This window comes from Martes martes (assembly GCF_963455335.1).
Source record: "Martes martes genome assembly, chromosome: 3".
Classification (NCBI taxonomy): domain Eukaryota; kingdom Metazoa; phylum Chordata; class Mammalia; order Carnivora; family Mustelidae; genus Martes; species Martes martes.
Window position 1 is genome coordinate 10036625 of NC_137890.1, and position 19822 is coordinate 10056446.

A 19822-nucleotide genomic window follows, 5' to 3' on the forward strand; every position below is an offset into this window, starting at 1 on the left:
CACCTCTCCATTTCCATTTATTTGCAGACTGTCCACAGAGACAACCCACTAAAAAGAAGACAACACTCACCCCGGAACCAGAATGCTTGGGTCCAAGCTTTAACTTGTAATTTAATCAACTGCGCACAAAATCTGATTTTCCTCATCTCTGTTTCTGTGTGAATTATCTTACACTCCTTCCTCATCTTCTCCAAACAAGCAGGTAGTAATAGTATTACCATTAGGAAAAGCTTTGGAAACCCAAACACACCCGTTGTCCTTGCTTGGTGGAAAGTCTAAGAGACAGCCATCTGTTCTCAGAAGCTTTATGGTGTGGACTATGGGGATCTGCCTCACAGAAACCACTATTAGTTTATTACAAATGCATTTGCAGAATCTTAGACACAGTCAACTTCAGGTCTTAACCTAACAACACGTTTCATCCAGCTGGATCCTCAAAATTCCCCGGGAAGATAAGGAGGCAAGGGACCATTCTTCCCATTTTGCAAATGAGGAAAGGAAGGCTCCAGGCTCAGCAAACTGACCAAGATCACAAAGCCAGAGAAGGGCCAAACCAGAACTTGATTTTCCAACTTTTCTAATTCCTAGTTGTTCACCTTGCAACACCTTTAACAAGAAGGAACAAAGCAGTGCACCAATCCCTTCTCAGTGCAAGGAATGACAATTTAATAACCCAAGAGATTTAATGTACCTCCCCAAAGATTCACTTCTCCCCTACTTACACTGAAAGAGTCAGGTTTATTCTACATTCTCATAAATCGATTTAAAACAATCAGGAGAAGGCTCATTAAGCTTCACCTACACACAAACACAAAAAAAAATACTTAGCATTCATGCGTAACTTCACATTTTGTAGATACTGACAAGGAGCTATCAAGCATTTATTTCATAGATGGCTATTATAATTATTTCACAACACAGAACATGTACACAGGCTTCTTTTTTATTGGAAAGAGAGGTTTTACAGGCCAATTTAACCATACCACTTTCAACGTGAGAGCACCCAGCCTCAGTCTGGTGGGATGCGTTCTTGAAGTCTTGCACATTTAATTTACAATGAGCTTCAAGAAATTGTACCCTGTAACTGTTTCACGTGATAGAGGCCACGCACACATGCGGAAGTTTAGCTGCAGACAGACACTATGTGGTGCATTCTAGTCATTTCCAGCTCAAGACACAGAAGACTCCAAACTCCTACAGTAATTAGAGGTTGGCAATCTCTTTGACTCAGTGAAATGAAATATTATCGAACCCAGTTTAAATTCTTAAGTTTTCAAGGAAAATGAATGATTCCAGAGCAGCTTTTCCAGGTGTATATCTGCATGAATAAGACACTAGAGGGCCTGACCACAACGGCGATGCCTGCAAGGTGAAGGACAGATTTGAAACAAGAGGATTTTGTATGTTGCAAAACAGTATGGACTGAGAGAGCCACTCACGCAAGCTCTTCGGACGTGTCTCACGAGATCGTGGCTTGGCTGCACTGGCTGCTTGTTACGCATGTTCGGTTCATCAATAAATGGAATAGAAGACCCGAGCCTACCTTTTTAATTATAAGATGCTTTTCTCTCCTTCATAATCAGACCTCCACTCATTTCGGCACTGAAAACAGAATGTCATCATCATAATTCCTAGTAGCTTGCTTCTGTTTCCGCTTCAGCAGATACCCTGTAGATGGGAAGTCACATAACAGCTTTGCATCCCATCAAGTCGCCTCCACCCGAAAACAGCTGCAATGCTTATCTAATTAAACCCCAGCGCCAAACTGTGAGCTGGTGCATCAATCATTAATATTGTATTTTGGATCACTTTAAATTCTGACTGAGGGTACGTGGCTCCGCACACACTGGTCTCTGAAGGAGATTTTTCAAATAATCTTTAAGTGGCATTGAAAAAATGAAACAAGCTGCCTGCTGTTTGACGAGAGCTCTACCACCCTGCTGTACCCTGATTAGCTGTTAATACTAATTGAGAGATGAATATTGCTTATTCCGAAAGGCTAAAGATTTTTTTTTTTTTTAATCATGAAAAGGAAAAGGCAGTTCTTCTTGCCTCGGAAACATGGCTCCTTGCCCAAATTTTCAACAGAGCCAAAAGAATGGTGGTTTCTGGGTCTCTCGTCTACAGGGTGTGGAGTCATTACACTGAATCACTTCTTTACTCTGCGGGGCCATCCACAAGTTAGTGAACTGTGATCTCCACGTGGGATTTGCACATTCATACCCTACATCTGGAACGTGGAAATGGTCTTCTCAGAGATCTGATAGCCCAGAAATATTTATGTAAATCTCTGTCCTGCTAAGGCACATGTTGATGTACTTGGGTTCAAGCTCATAAACCAAGAGGAACAGCTTCCTACATTGCTGTCCTAATAGACTAAAGCCAACAGGCTAAGCCAAATGGGACAATTTAGACAAAGAGAGACTGGCAAAACCAAATGAATGTCTGCTTCCTTCCAGCATTCTAGGAAAAATACCAAGCAGCTGTGCCAAAGCATACTGCCTTTCTTTGTTAGGAAAAATACTCTGACCCTCTCGAAATCGGGGGATGCGGTCGGCACCAGGTTCAGTAAATCTGTATGCAAGACAGATTTCCTAACAAGGCATGCTCAACTGCAGAAACACAACGCATACCTAGCTCTGCACAAATGCAGCCTAAGAATCGTAAGGACATAGAACAAAGCATGGGAACCAAGAGGTTCTCATTTCTATAAGCTGAGACTCCTGGGCCTTTGCCAGGGTACTGCCTGGCACTTGGCCGCATCATCTAGAGTGATGGGAAGTCTTGGAGAATACAAATAAGAGAAGGAGGATGATTCAAGAGTAGCAAAAATATAAGGAAAAGACAGAGGCTTAGGATGGCATAGCACAAAGAAGAGAAGACTAAAAGATTTATCAACAGTCTGTAAACCCAATGAAAGACCCCAGTGATGCTTAGAGGCATCTCCTGAGTCTAACTAACACAGATCAGGGCATGGGGATTAAGACTGTCAATTTAACTAAGCTAAAACTACATTTCCCAGAATTCCTGTGTGTGTGTGTGTGTGTGTGTGTGTGTGTGTGTGTAATTCTGCAGGGAGGGTAAGACACATTTTGCAGGTGATTGGAAGATGGTAGCCATATTGTTTTGAAGGCTTTGAAGATCAGAGCCGGGCTGGAAGCATTATTGATCTGCCTGGTTACCTTGCTGGCCTAAGCAACTCTAGCTCCTGCTGGATCCCCTCCTTCAACTTCTATGACTCTGTGTCCAGGAGAGTTTTTAGCTTCCTGACAAAGGATGCCAGCTGCTCCTGGTCTACAACCCCATCATCAAAGTTGGAGGTTAGAAGGCTATGAGAGACCAACACAGGTTCCAGTCCATCCTCCGGACCCCAGCTAGTACCTGTGTCTCCTAGCTTATTCTTGCTTTCCCCACCTCACATCCACCTTACCTCCCAGCCCCTAGTCATACCCATACTCCTATCAATGGGCTATTGTGACCACACTCATAGAGAAGAGTAATTTTCTTTGGCCTGTAGTGGTTTAACTACAACATTATAAGTAGCTCACTGTGCAGCTCTGTAGAGATTGGGGCTTGGAAATCCATGTTCAGGGCTTCCGGAGTAATCAATGGTCTCTGATCCAGAAACCTCATGTTTGCTTCCTGTCAGTATATCTATAATTGTGGCAGGCTGATCTGTCCACTTGTAAAGGAGGGTGAATCTCACACTCTTCTCAGTTTCAAACTTAACATTTTCCACATAGACTCCCATAATTTCCACAACCCTAACCCCTTCTTTGATAATGAGACATATTCCAGCAGAGAAATTAGCCCCTCTTCAATTCCTCTACTTTCTAAGTAAGGGAGAATAAGAATAAAAATTCTCTGCTTTTACTAGAATGCACTTCCCAGAGGTATCTGGAAAATGGAGGACGGCCATTTTGCTTTTCCTCTGTGCCATTTCTACAACCCACGTGAGAAAAGAACCCCCGTCTCCTTCTTCCAGAAAGGTCTTCCACAGTGCCCTACCGGCATAACATCACTCCTCACTAACTGTTCTTCAGCAATGCAGAGTGCATCTTGGATGAGCGTGGATGGATTCTGAATCCAGTCTTGTCACCTACCATCTCAGTAACTTGGACAAGCCGTGCAACATTTCTGAGCCCCAGTTTTCTCCTGCACAAATCTGAGGGGTGCCTGGGTGGCTCAGTGGGTTGAGCACCCGTCTCTTGGTTTTGGCTCAGCTCAGGATCTTGGGGTTGTAAGGCTGAGTCCCATACTGGGCTTTGTGCTCAGCAGGGAGTCTGCTTCAGGATTCTCTCTCTCTTCCTCTGTCCCTCCCCCTGCTCTCTCTCTAAAATAAGTAAATAAATCTTTTTTTTTTTTTTAAGAAAAAAGAAAATTTGAGATAATGTTTCTTATGTCTACTAGAGGCTGTGACCAACAAAATGATACATGTGCAAATGGGCCATAAATGACCCCACTCTAGTTAATGTAAAAAAGAATCTTCATTTGGTTAAGCAATAAATGTGGAGTCTCTGCTCAGTTATCATTGGTATACTTGGGCCCATATGCTGGTGATGAGCTTCTCCAATGTGCCAGTCCCTGACCTTTTGTCTTCCCATTTTCAAGAGTCCACTATTTCCCCGCCAAGTCCTCTAGTTTCCCCCCACTATAGGACAGAACCTAACTTTGAATCTTAACTAGCATACCTAAGGCCTTCAGACCCTACTAGTTCTCATTAGTCCTTTTTCTAGAAGACCGGATTCTGCTCCCAATATCCTTTCCTGCTGAATGAGTTCTTTTCTGTGAAAAGACAAACTCCCTAAAGTTGCAATATCACACACCCTACTTTTTTTTTTTTAAGATTTTATTTATTTATTTGACAGAGACAGTGAGAGAGGGAACACAAACAGGGGGAGTGGGAGAGGGAGAAGCAGGCCTCCTGCCAAGCAGGGAGCCCAATGTGGGGCTCGATCCCAGGACCCTGGAATCATGACCCGAGCCGAAGACAGACGCTTAACGACTGAGTCACCCAGGCACCCCTATCCCACACCCTCTTTGCTTCCACTTTGCTGTCTGGCCTGTTTCCATTATGAGCATGGTGTCCTGCTGCTGAATTAGACCCTCACTTTCTCTTCCGATATAAAAAGTTGATTATTTCTTCTGATTTGCAGAGTTGTACTTGATTCCCAGTTGAATGCTGGATCTTGGATCCCAAATGTCCTTCATAGGTCAGCATTAGAGATAATGTCCTTTCTTACTGTCCATCTGTATTAGTTACACTGATGGCCTTAATTCTTTGCCTGACCCTATACATTTTAGCAGGCAGGGTAAATTCCCCAATCCTGGACTTAGTATGCAATTCATTTGGGCTAATAGGATGTGAGCCAATGTAGCATAGTCTTGAAAAGCCCTCGCATGTTGGTGCTTGCTTGCTCTCGGGCACTTGCTACCAGTATGAGAGCATAGCCAAGCTAGCCTCCTGGAATATGAGAGACATATGGAGCAGGGCTAAGTTGCCCCAGTGATCACAGCAAAGGGTGTCCTAGAACAGCTGACAGTCAACCAACTTCCAGATTTACAAGCCCACCCAAGAACCCACATCCATAAGTAATAAAAACACATTATTTTAAGCCATTAGTTTTGGGCTGCTGGTTGTGTACCATTACTATGGCAATAAATAACGGACTCAGAAATCAGTAGACAGGTGCACAGGTGTTGTTATAATCCAAACTCAAAATATGTGGTTTGTGACTAGTTGCTAAGTAAAACCTAGAAAAAAATTGAAATAAAACTACTAGAAACCTCTAAAAAGTGCTAAGAAAACTGTTTTAGGAGGATGGGATGTTGGTGACTCGTGTTGTCCTAGTGGCAAACTGTGTAATGTAAGACAGAAAATGCTCCTGATGAAATTCTAGACTTGAGCAAAGAAAGGTGAAGCCGAATACTGAAAGTGCCAGCTGTTTCTAACTAGCTGTAGATGATGAAAAATTAGAAGGAAGAGATGAACTCAAAAAATAATATAGATGTGCCACACTCTGCTAGTTTGGAATAAAACCGATTTTCATCTCCAACCTTTCAAGCTAGAAAAGATTTTCAAATTAAGACATGGCCACGGGCAAAAACCAAATTAAGGGTGTGTCTGTTAGACCTTCTGTTAAGACTTCTTGCAGACCCACAAAGTTCAACAAATGGGCTTTCAAGATTTTTTTTTTTTTTTTTTGAGAGAAAGAGAGAGAGAGTGGGAGGGGATGGGGAAGCTGGACAGAGAAAGAGGGAGAGAGAGAATCTCAAGCAGGGTCCATTCCCATCATGGGGCTTGAGCTCTCAACCCTGAGATCATGACCTGAGGCAAAATCAAGAGTCACATGTTTAACTAACTGAGCCACCCAGGTGCCTCCCAACATTCTTAAGGCCATTGTCCCACAGCAATATAAAATAAAGAAAACATCAAGAATTACATAGAGAAAGAAGGATGTCTCCACAAAATTGTGGGTTGTGTTTTTAACACATAGAGTAACCTAAAAAGAACCAACTGTTCAAGATATAAGAAGTAGGTTGAGAAAGTTGTTCTAAGGGTACATCTTCCAATCCCTTTTCAGAAATAGTCAAGAAGGAAAACAAAAATGAGAACATCTAGTACAGCAGAGATAAGAGCTGTGGAGAACAGCAGACTGGAGAACCACCCTTAGAAAGCAGTATCTACGTCCTATCAAGGCACATGCCTCATTCCCAAAGCACATTTGGCCTTGTGCCTTACCCTGAGCAGTGGATACTAACAGGTATGATGCAAACACAGTCCTGAAACGTGCTTGTGCATTGTTGCTTACTCACTCCTGGCCTCTGCCATCATCAGGAGAGTGGGCCTGGGTCAACCTGATGCAAGATAAGACATCTACGGAGGAGAACGGAGCTGCCCCAGTCTTCCCAGCCAAATTCCCCAAATTCATTCCAGATCAGCTGACAGATAGTCAAGCACCCCATGAACTATACATTCTTACTATCTTTTTTTTTTTAATATTTTATTTATTTGACAGAGAGAGATCACAAGTAAGCAGAAAGGTAGGCAGAGAGGGAGGGGGAAGCAGGCTCCCTGCTGAGCAGAAAGCCCAATGTGGGACCCGATCCTAGGACCCTGAGATCATGACCTGAGCTGAAGGCAGAGGCTTAACCCACTGAGCCACCCAGGTGCCCCTACATTCTTACTATCTTAAGCCACTGGGTTTTGGAGTGGTTTCTTATGCAGCATATTCTGAAATAAATAACGGATACGCCATCCCTCTTTGTTCGTTCTACTTGCCTTCCATGTGGCCAAAGTCTCAATGTGCCTTTTACCTGTAGTCACTCTCTTCTATTACTTTCATTATTATCCTCGCTTCTATTCTCAGGAATTATGTTACAGATGTATACATGCTTCCTACAGAGCCCTACCCAGGCCACCTTCCTGTTACTAGAGATGTTTCTACAATCAAGATACTCCCCTCCCCGGAGCTTCTACTTCTGCCACCCCTTGAGCATGTTGGCAAAACTCTCTAGGTCTCATTTTCCTCCTCTATAAAATGAGAGGTTTAGAGTACCGCTAGATACAATTTACATTCACATAGCACCTCCTATGTATCATGTCAAATGTGTTTTTATATGTCATCTAGTGTCCTAAAACAGGCTGTGGTAGATACTGTTAATTCCATTTTACAGATGAGGAAATACAGGGGACAAAACCTCCCCAGATTTCCCAAAGTTATCTAGTAGGCAAGAAGGTGGGTTAAAGTCTTTTTAGGCTTGGAAGGAAGGAAAGAGAGAGAGAGAGAGATTGAGAGAGAGAGAGGATGGAAGGAAGGAAGGAAAGCAAACATGGACCAGTAAAAAAAAAAAAAAAATTGGGAAGTGCTTCAATAGAATAGAAGCCTAAATTTAGTTTATTCTGCTCAGAATTAAGGAAAATTTGTCACATTCTGCAGTAAGGACTCTCGTATGCTTGAAATGCAATAGGCTTGGGATGCGTAACAGAAACAGCCTTGCATGCAAGTGATCACTTCCTGTGAATGAGGAGTTTTTCCTCTGGGCACTCTTTCCCCCACGACTAATAACTGAAACTCTGAAGTTGGCAATCAAGTCCTTTATACCAAGCACGGCTCTTTTCCTTGACGGTTCATTCCACACAAACATTTACTGACGAATGCCCGTGTGCCAGGCTCTGTGCCCTCGCTTTGCCAGCCGCGCAGCCCAGAGCCAGACAGTCTGGTATCTGAGCTTTGAAGGCCAAGAACCAAACGTTTATATCTGGCATTTTCTAATTAAGTAAACCATTTTTATGCAATAATGGCAGGGTCTTGAGATCCAATGCAAACGTTGACAAGCTGACTGGACCCAAAGAGAAGTTGCTGGGAGATTTCCCACAAGGCCAGGCTCTCGGACGAGACGATTCCTGAATCTAATGTGTTCACTCCTGTGAAACTGGGCACCAAGAGTGATGCCTGGCCCACAGCTGGTAGCTATTTTCCCCCCACTTGCTATGCATTTGAATCTCCCAGTGAACTCCAAAAACAGAGGCGCCCAACCAGCCTCTCCCCGCAGGAGATGCTCCTCCAGTGGGCGGGGGTCGTCTGTGGCGTTTCGAGCTCTGCAGGTGATTCTTACACTCAGCCAGCGGTGAGAACCAGTCATTGGGCACCTTATGCATATTTTCAACGTATGAAAAATGAATGACCAGGTATTATTAAAGGAAAGGGGTTCCGCATTCTTAAAACCATTTGGTACACTGCTGGGTATAAAATCTAAGAGCAAGAAAGGAATAGGAGGAAATGTAGAATTATGCACAGCAAAATGTGCAGGAAAACCAGATGTACCGTAATAGGTAAACATCTTACAGAAAGAGGGAAGAAACACAGAGGATGCTCTTAACGCCAAAACATTTCCTAGGCCATTCTGAGATCATAGATATACTTTATAATCTTTGACCAAGAAAACACATGAGAGACAAATCCCTATGAACTTGTTAATGTTCTTAAATAATTTTAATTAATTACTTTTAAGTGCTACTTCCATTTGAAAAATACTAATCCTTAATATCCAAGACATCACTCAGCATACAGACATGGCTGATAGCTACATGGACTCGGGAAGTAATTCAGCCACTCACTGGAATTCGTGGTCTGCAAATCGGGAACCTCAGACAGAGACCACCTACTAGCAATAAGACGACAAGGAAATGTTTATGCCTCTTCAAGAAAGAGGCAAAATTAGACCATTTAGTGATAAGGAGCATCTTAGATTTCTACATGGCAGCAAAATAACTCATCAGGACCGAATGCAAAATTTGGGATTTTTTTTTTTGATAAGTTGTCATTCTACAGAATAGGCAATTTTGGTATACAAAAGAAAAAGAAAGAAATTAGACAAGGCTCTGAGCAATAAAAAATGCTGCAGAAAACATCTGAGGTAGAACAACCCTAATATTTTCTCACCACAGAATCAAGTTTGACATAATAATATCAGGACAGACATGACCAGGGAGAGAAAAACCATTTGATTATTCAATTTTGGGGAAAGGTGCTATTATAAAATAACAGCATTGGTTAGGGAAATAATATCAAATGCATAGCTGAAAAAGTAAAAAAAAAAAAAAAAAGAAAAAAGAAAAGAAAAAAATCCCATAAGAAGTCAAAAGATCATTTTAAAAAACTTACTGAAAGTCCAGGAGAAAAATGTACACCCAAGATCAAGGTCAAAAGGTGGTTCTTAAATAGAAAGCATTGTGATTAAAAAAGCCAAGTAAAAGGGGCTGTCATAGAAAAAAGTAAAAGGCATCTTATTGAATGGATACACTGCTGATACATGAAGGTCACAGAAGGTCACGATATAGAAACAGAACCATTGCTCTGGCTTCTCTTGTCTTCATGCTTTGCCATATGACCTTGAGCTGTTCTCAGGAAATCGTTAGGCTCAAGAAATGAACAAGGTGGTGAGATTTAGGATTCGACCATACCCAAGGCTCGCTTACCACAATTCCACCTTTTCTCCCCACACACTTCCAAAGTTATTGGCCATTTGATACAGATCGCTCCACTTAAAGGGGCATATCTAATGTCCTGTAATGTATTCCGACAGATGCAGAATCCAAATCACCACTAATCCCAAGTAACAGAATTGTCTTTGTTTTCACTTTTTTTTTTTAAGAGAGCAAGCACACGAGCCGGAGGGATGGGCAGAGAGAGAGAGAGAGAATCCCAAGCAGGCTCCAAGCCCAGCGTGGAACCCGCTGCAGAGCCCAATACAGGCAGACACAGGCGTGACCCCACAACCCTGAGATGACTGGAGCTGAAATCAAGAGTCGGAAAGTCCAGCTGACTGAGCCACCAGGGTGGCTCATGTCCTCATTTTCTCCTCAGCAACATCTCCGAAAGTTGGGTGCTCTGAATGTCGGTCCAGAGGCTCCTCGACAAAAGAGGGCTCTGTGATGAGATAATTAAGATTTGCAAAGATGCTTCGAAATCCGAGGTTTACGACATCAGTATTTCTCCCATCGTTTCCCAAATTTATTTGACCTCAGATCCCCTTTATCATGTAATCTTTACTAAAATTCCCTAGAAATGATCTTCCTTGACATGCAATTTGGAAAACCTTTACTCTAAGATAGTTTGAAATCTACCCCTTCACTCAACAAACACACTGAGTTCCCACTAGGTGCCGGGAGCCCGTCAGCGTCTGAGGTGCTGCGTGGACGGGGCATGCGTTGTGCCTGGGTCTTCATGGAACCTGTTTTCTACCAGAGCAAATGCAGTGCCCGTGTCACCCAACACAGATTCCTCATCATTTCCGGTGCCGCTCAGTGCTGTGGGAAAAAAGAAACAAAACCCAGTCTGGGAACAGAAACCGGTTAAAACGGGCGTGGTAGGTAACCAGGTGGGGCAGTCAGGAGAGGCTTTTTCCAGAGGTGAAGTTTCAGATTATGTCCACTGTCATTTTTACACTCAATGTATTTTTCTAATTGTTTGAAAATTCGTGATTGGGAAGTAGTAAGGCAAGATTAGTATTTTAGCAATTTCCTATTAATAAAAAAGTCAATTAAACAGAGCACTTGGCCACCAACTATTCCACTTAAACAAGCATGTATTGCAGGAGGGTTAGAAAGTTGTATGCCTCGGGATCTCACGCCGCATTCTCAGAGCACACCAGTAAGTGGCAAACCTGGGTTTCTCACACAACCCAGAAGAAGCCTCCCCACCCCCACCCCACTTTCTTTATTTTCTTTTTTTTTTTTAAAGATTTTATTTATTTATTTGACAGATAAAGATCACAAGTAGGCAGAGAGGCAGGCAGAGAGAGAGAGAGGAGGAAGCAGGCTCCCTGCCCAGCAGAGAGCCCCATGCGGGGCTCGATCCCAGGTCCCTGAGATCATGACCTGAGCCAAAGGCAGAGGCTTTAACCCACTGAGCCACCCAGGCACCCCCCCACCCCACTTTCTGGGTGGGCACTGCAACAGTTCTGCCTTTAACCCTTCTCTGAACGATGGACACACACAGACACCCAGAAACTTCTATATGGCAAAATGACACAGTTTAATCATCTTCAGTGTCTTGTAATGAAGGAGGGAGGTAATCGTGGGGAGTCAAATCTGGCAGGACTTAAACTACACATGCTGTTCTCTAGCCTCCATGCCCACTGACTGCTCTTCAAAACGCCTCCAGGGAAAGCAACACGGAAGGCTGGGGAGAGGCGATGCGTTTGCACTCTTAAGGTAGTCTTCAAAGAAATACTTCTTTCCCACAGCAATAAACCTCTTCAATCCAGGAAAATGCTTCTAATAAGTGTGGTTTTTTTTTAAGATTTTATTTATTTATTTGACAGACAGAGATCACAAGTAGGCAGAGAAACAGGCAGAGAGAGAGGGGGAAGCAGGCTCCCCGCTGAGCAGAGAGGCGGATGCAGGGCTCGATCCCAGGACCCTGGGATCATGACCTGAGCCGAAGGCAGAGGCTTTAACCCACTGAGCCACTCAGGTGCCACTAATAAGTGCTTTTGATAAATGATCTTCATAATGATTGTTATGCTACGGGTGAAATGGTATTGAGTTTTCCCCCCAAAATGCCTCTAAAAGATAAAAAGGCACTAATTCAAAAGGAGGCTATTGTTTTTAATTCCAACATGTTTCTGAGAAATCCACTTAAACATTTGCAATAACAGTGAAAAATCTTTAAGTGGATGAGTGAAAATTTCCCTCTCATTGTGTTTTGAGTAGTCAAATTGCACCCAGTATTGTAAAACGAAAGTGCTTTGTTGCTAAGCAATTCCAAGAATCATCCCAAATCGGGTATTTACCAGATTGATGAACGTGCTCCCCCTTTAATTTGTTTTCTCTCTAGAACACCCTTTTTGCTTGAGCAAAATACATGAACTGATCATATGAAAATAGAATTTTGTGTAGCAATAAGTAAATCTAACCTCAGTTCTGACTAATATTTAATGATATGCGTGATTTTGTTAGGATGCATGAAAATCAGATAGAAGACAATGATTGCATTTGGCATTATGCTAACACTGCAGGTAAAAGCAGCTCTAAGATCATCCTGGAAGAAGAAAGAACGGGAAGAAACCGTGAATTGCCTCCAGAAACTCTGAGATTCATGGTTCAAGGCACGAGCTGTTGGTTCTCCCTTACTTGAGAAATGGTATCATTTTTATTGGCCTATGTCTCCAAGGAGAACACTGAAGGAGGCCACATTCCACTGGTTTGTAAGTTTTTATATATTTGTTAAAGGTTAATTGGGTAATTGATAGTTATCGCTGATAGTTAGAAATTCACACCCTTGGGACCCTTGGGTGGCTCAGTGGGTTAAAGTCTCTGCCTTCGGCTCTGGTCATGGTTTCAGGGTCCTGGGATCGAGCCCTGCATTGGGCTCTCTGCTAAGCGGGGAGCCTGCTTCCCCCCCACCCCCGCCCCGTGCCTCCCTCTCTGCCTACTTGTGATCTCTCTCTGTCAAATAAATAAAATCTTTAAAAAAAAAAGAAAGAAATTCACACCTTCATGTTAGTTATTAACAAAGTAAATTGGTATTTAATCACGCTCTATTCAAAGGAAATAAAGGTGACTCTAAGATATCAGTATGTGAGCACTTACGGAGCCGTCGTATTCTTCACTATCTGCAAAGTTCACGTATAGATTTGTGGATGTAGACATCAAGGTTCATGCTAACTAATAAAGACATATGCACACAGAGGGCAGCCTCCCATCTTTAAACGAAGTATAAAGCTCTTATAATTTCATAGTGTACTATAGTTCCTACTGTGTATATGTTTATGTAAATATCTTCACTAAATGGGTGATGGGTCAGAAATCCACTTCTGTTGAGATTTTGTTTGGTGACAATAAATGAAAGACGGTGGGCCACTTCGCCGTTCTCCTAAAGACAGTGAGGCTGTCAGGCTCTCGCAAGGCTTTCAGCTGGATTTGGGTTTTAACTCCTAGTGTCTATGAGCAATAAAGGAAAACTGGAGCAGAACATTTCTGAGGATATTAGGGGATTTAATGAATAAGAATAACATTTAAAGGAAGAGGGGGAAAGAGGAGTGAAAATGAACTTTCCTGTGCTCTTCCCTGTGAGAAGTCCCCTTGTAATTATGCATGTATCTTAATTAAAATAAGATATTCATGTTTTGCATTTTCAGTTGGCCTCATATAATTAAAACTGCATCACATCTGATGTATTTATAATTATAGCCAAATGGTTATGTTAATGTTCATCTATTCCATGCTGAAAAACAACAAAAAACACGAAGACCATTTCTGTAAATGATTTCTTACCAGAAATTCAGTCTTGAAAACAAAATATCTTTGAGATCAATAGTCACAGCTTTAAGTGTGAAATCCAAAAATGCTGATGCTTGCAAAAGCACAAATCCAAACTGCTTTTAAGGGATAATCTATAGGAGAAGAAAAATAGAATGAAATCATACAAGGTCTAATTAAGGTCTCGGAGAAGATCTCTCACTCACCTAAAAGAATGAATAAGAGACAATCATATCTCCTTAGCCTATAATCATTGAGCTTTAAATCCCCAACTCCTTCCATTTAAAAAAAAAAAAAATTGTTGTGTTAAAAGATCAGTGCTTTCTCCTCTGAATTTAAAAACCATGGCTAAATTGAATGCCCATTATGAAATCTTCACTGAAAAATTCTTTCTTAACTTTTCCCAGTAAAGGAATCACAAAAAGCAAAGCACTGTGGAATATAAAAGTTTGTGTTGGAAATAGTAACATGTGGCTTGGGATCTAAGGCTTGGCTGTTTGGGAATATCACAGATGAAGATCCCCCGAGCAGACATCAGCACTTAGATATTCTTGCGGCTTGAATGACGTCCTTCAAAAATGATATGTGGAGGTCCTGACCCCTGGAATCTCAAAAGGTGACCTTATTTGGAAACGGGGTCGCTAAAATATGATAGTTAAATGAAGATAAAGTCATACCGGAGTAAGGGGAGCCCTTAATCCAAGGTGAGTGGTGCCTTTATAAGAAGAGGGGAAATTTGGACACAGAGACATATGGGGAGAAGATCCGTGAAGACGGAGGCAGAGATTTGTGCCACGTGTCCCCAAGCTGAGGCATGCTGAGGATTGCCAGCCGCCACCCGAATCCAAGAGAGCACAGAACAGGTCCTAGCTCAGAACCTCCTGGAGGAGCCAAGCCTTTCCACACCCTGATTTCAGACTTCTGGCCTCCGGAGCTGTGAAGGAGTCAACTTCTGCTGTCTTAAGTCTTTCTGGAGACAGCCCTAGGAAGGTGACACAGACGTCTGTAGAGCATGGAAGCCTAGCTTCCCAGGATTTCAACTTGTAGCCACATTCTACAAGCTGTATTAACCAATAGTTTGCTTTTTTATAAATTTCAAGCAAGAGGCTTGGGTTCTGGGAGCCTTAGCAGCCACCTTTCTTTCCTTTGTTCTCGAAGAAACGGGAGGAAGGAGGAAAATGTTCTCCCTGCAGAGCTCATCCTCCAGGGCTAGAATCATTCATGGCATCTGCCTAAAAGGTCCGTAGTTTGAACCACAGGAGCCAAGACCTGGTGTCTGAGGTGGTGGCGGACCCTGGGTTTCCTCTCCCTTACGCGGGTGGCCTTAAGGTACAGGCACTTGACGAGGTACTCAACCTTATTGCCTGGGTGCCTTTTCAGGCTCCCATACCAAGTCTGAGGGAAATTGTCTCATGAACTGGTAAGGAGAAAGAGGAAAAGAAAAATCTTTAGAATGAGTCTACCTGTTCACAGATATTAATGCAAAAACATGCATACTAAGAACATGATCTGGAAACATGAACCTAAAAGAACCACATACCTTATACTTGATTGTTCTACACAGATGAACACGCCAGTGGCTCGGCTAGACATCGGCACCTGTATTTTCCTCATAAATGTCATGCTGCGGATCACAGAGGGGCTAAGCAGACAAGTCCATATTCTAACAAGCCCTAAGCAAGGATGCAGATAAACGGAGGCCTTGGGGAGAAGGCGGTAGGAACCACAGATTAAATTCTGTAGCTTTTTGTACTTTACAAAGCATTTTTGGTTAGTTTTCAGAATAGCTCTGTTAATGTCACTATTTCAGAGATGCAGATAGAAAATTCAGTTCAGTGATGGGCCCCTGGGCACACAGAAAGTGTAACATACATCAGGTCTTCTAACCCCCTATCCCCTGCTACAGATCCCTGGAAAAGAGATTCTCATTGTCCTCATTGACCAAGTGACCACACCGGCCCAGGTGCCTGGAGCAGAGTCTGCAGGCGCAAGCGTGGGTAGGGCCAATGAAATGACTGGACCACTTGTCACCAGCTCACCTGCTCTTCTTAACATTATGTGGTCCTGTTACTATCACACCACTTTTTTTTTTTTCCCCTCACTAGATCACCAGTTTATTGTAAAAGGGTAAACCTCAGGAACAGGGGGATGACAGTAATGCACAGGCCCGTGTGTATGGGAAGGGGAGCAGAGTTTCCACGTCCCCTCCGGGACACCACTTTCCCTGTACCTCAATGGGTTCAACAACCCAGAAGCTCTGTAAACAACAGATCTTGTCCTTGGTGGAGAATGTTTTTCATCACCACCACCAACAAACTGTTTCTCCTTGCTTACATGAGAAAGCTTTATATTAAATGTTTCCTTCTCAGAGTACAGTTCTAAGGACCACCTAACAGAGGGGTTTCTAAGAAAGAGAAATTGCAGTTAGGGATGGCTCCGGCCCTGCCCTGATTCCAGATGCCACCTGGGGTACCGAAAACACCAGATAGCCACATACTCAAATCTGACTGTCCTATAAAAACCATCCTATAAACTAAAAGTCTCAAACGTGATTGCTCTAAACATTATAAATTATAATACATCCTCTGAAATTATTTTGAAAAATTGGGTGCTAACTTCTTTCTTCATAACCTTAAATACTTGTAAAAAAATGTGATTTCTAGCAGATTATAAATGGTGAAGTTTAAAAATGAAAGCTATGGCATCCTTTTAAATATATGCCATGAATCCAAGTTGCCTAATGGCTTGAAAGCCACCTGTCCTGGGAGATAGCGGCCTCTTCTCATTGCTTCTGACCCTGGTGACAAAGGTATCCTGCATAAGCTAGGGCCCTTCATCCCAGAGATGAACACTCAAACCTGGCTCAGGAATCAGAGAAGAGAAAAGAGGATCCAGGGGGCGGGGGAACACCTTCAGGCCCAGCTACTGCCTCCCGCCAACAAGGTGAATTAATAGATCAGGAACAATGTGCTTGAAACACAAAATGGCTGCTACTTCCATTTGGCCCTGCAGTCTCCCACCCTAGCCAGAAACATACAAGATAGAGAATTCTGGAAGGTGTGGTTCAGCCTAGGCAAGCAGACACATGACAAAGCCACAGTGCTTGCTGGTCATGGGGTGTCAGCCCAGACATGAAGCCTGTGCTGCCTGCCGTATCTTGAATAATGAAGTCTTCTGTCTCTGACCCGGGAGACTTGTGTCTTCCACCAGTAGCCATAAAACTGTGGCAGGCTGACTCGCTAGCTTGCAGGGACAGTAAAATCTCAAGACCCTTCACAGCTCTTGACACCACTTTTATCAATTTAACAGTACATGGATGAGCCTTCTAAACTTTCAGAAATTCAGATGGCCTCTTTGTCTTTCTTTTATATCTATTTCCATTGCTCTTCCTTTAGATTGGTGCTCTAATGTGTTACAGCTTAATGTTTAGAAGTCTTTTATCGATCACCCCATTACTCTTTATTCAACAAACATGTGTTGGTAGAAATTGTTTTAAGAATTTGCTTCATTTTCTATGATCATAATGTTCTAAGTCTTAAAAATCTTTCCATGTTATGTAATTATCAAAATTACTATTGGCAAACAACAGATCAAAAATGTAAATGTATTTTAAATTTTTTAAAAATGAGTAATTGTTAAAATAAAAGTTTTACTGGAAATTAATCATCTATTAATGCAATACTGTTAAAAATTAATCCATTAATCTATATATTTATGTTAACAAGAAGTTGAAAATATTAAACATTCTATAATATGAAGTAAGATTAAGACTGAGCATACCTGAATAAATAATTTATAATATAATGTGATAAAATAAATTTTAATTATCTAATTGAACACATCCTGAATCTAAAAGAAATTTGGTAACAGTTTTACCCAAGGAGTCCATGTAATGTAGCCTATAAATTTTGGTAGTTCTAGAAACATTCCAGTTATACTGAATGTATTCGGCAACACTACTTTATTGTTGGGCTGTTCAAAGGTCTCTTCTTCCCAGCTAATAAAACAGATTAAGGATGAATCCTAAGAAAAGCCAAAAAGAATTGCTTACAGTTACATACACAAGAAAAGTCATTTTTAGCCTCAATAGGTCTTACTTGAAGTGCACTTTGCTTTGCTCTTACAGAACCTTATACCCTTTGGCAGAAGGAAGGGAATGGAAAAGACTGATATTAAACAAAAATTGTCATAACTCTCATTATTCCTACAGCTGCACCAGAACATTCCAACCCAGGTCTGAAACACCAAATTTCACCCTCAATAGAATAGTGATTAAGATAGAGAAATACAGAATTCCTAGGTTCAAAAACTCTTCCTTAACATTTTTAAAAGGCCTCTCTTTATTGGAAACCCCAGAGAACTTTACACTTCTAACCCATGGGGAAGATTGGGATGAGTTAGGGATCTGTTTTCAGGTTACCAGTCGGAAGGACTGTTGTGAACTCAGACAACTGCTCCAGGAATGAGCTGTAGCAAACCTCTTTCCTATAGAATTCAAGATCTAAAGTTGATTTCCCTGAAAATTTTCCATGCTCTTATACTCCCCGAAAAACATATTCCACCTGAGACCACTTCCGTAAACCACCTCGACCTCCCACCAAGAAGCTCCACTATTGGGTGACAGAACTCAGAAGGAGAATGAGAGGAGTGAGATAAAATAGAAAAATAGAACTAAGCAAGAATGCAGCCATCAGAAGGGGGGACAGATGGCCTTCAGTCAGCCAAAGACAGCTGTGAGCTGTAAGTGCCAAGCATCCCAGCAGCCAGAGTGCTGGTACACCAGCTTGGTGAAGGGGTTTGGGTGGGGGTCTCAGTGGCACCCTATGCACACACACGCACTGGACTAAGGGTTGAGGATGCAAACATAAGACCCAGCCTATGCTTCCAGATGCACTCAAACATATATACACGTAGATAAATAATTCCTCTTAGGCTTCACGACAACAAAAACAGTGCTCTTTCTGCCCTACTGTTTGAGAATGGGGAGCCTATCTTTTTATTTCGTTCAACAAACATTCGTTTGCCCGTGTTAGCCAGGCATTCTACTCAAAGCTAAGAAAGAATCCTAAGGACAGCAGATACAAGAAGGAATTAAGGCAGCATGCCTGCTGCAAGGAATCTTTACCATTTCCCCACAATACCTGGCATGTGTACATGCCGAACCAACATTTATTAACCCTTGTTTACCTGCTTACTCATTTTTTTCCTGTTTTTTTTTTTATTGTGGTAAAATATATGTGACACAAAATTTACCATTTAAACCATGTTTTGGTTTAAAAGCAGTGTTCTCTTCTACAAGAAGTTGAACACATGGCATGGGAATGGGAATCAGATGACCCTGTCTTTGATCTTCGGGGGGAAAAAAATCCCTTAGGCTCTGGAGTCCATTGTACAGAAAGAAAGTTTTCTGCAATGTTACCAGCTATGATATATGGTACAAATACTTCGGTCATGCAGCATGTCCATTTTCAGAGGAGGAAAAAATTAAATTGCCCTTCTCCAGGCTAACAGGCTGGGCACTGTGTTTTGATCCTCTAATCTCCATACATGCTCTCCTCGCAACGGATGATATTCTGTTTGTTGAAAGAACATAAATAATTAAAATCCTGTGGGGAGCAGATTTTTATTTACAGGGCTCTATCGTCATTCTTATACCTGGTGGGAGTATGGCAAAATTACATGAGTTTATTAAAAAACAAAAATTGATGGTTCCAGCTTCCTTCCTCTGCCCCATGGAATGAGATCAAACAGCGGCTGCATAGCAGAAGAACTGTCAGCATTTAAAGAGCTATCACTGAAACGGGGGGGCGGGGGGAGGCTAACTAACATTCGTTGGAATGAATTCTCAGATGCACAAGCTCCCCATTGTGCCCAGAGCTTCCTGGACGTCGCCATATCTTGGAGTTTAGATGTTCACGCTATGAAATGTTGCCAAGCCAACCTTAGCCCTTGTTGGATGTTCTGTTTCACCATTCCCTTTTTATTTATGATTCCCCCACATTTCTTAAGATAAAAGCTTACACTGCAGAAAGAGTCTAAAGCATGCCCCCTACA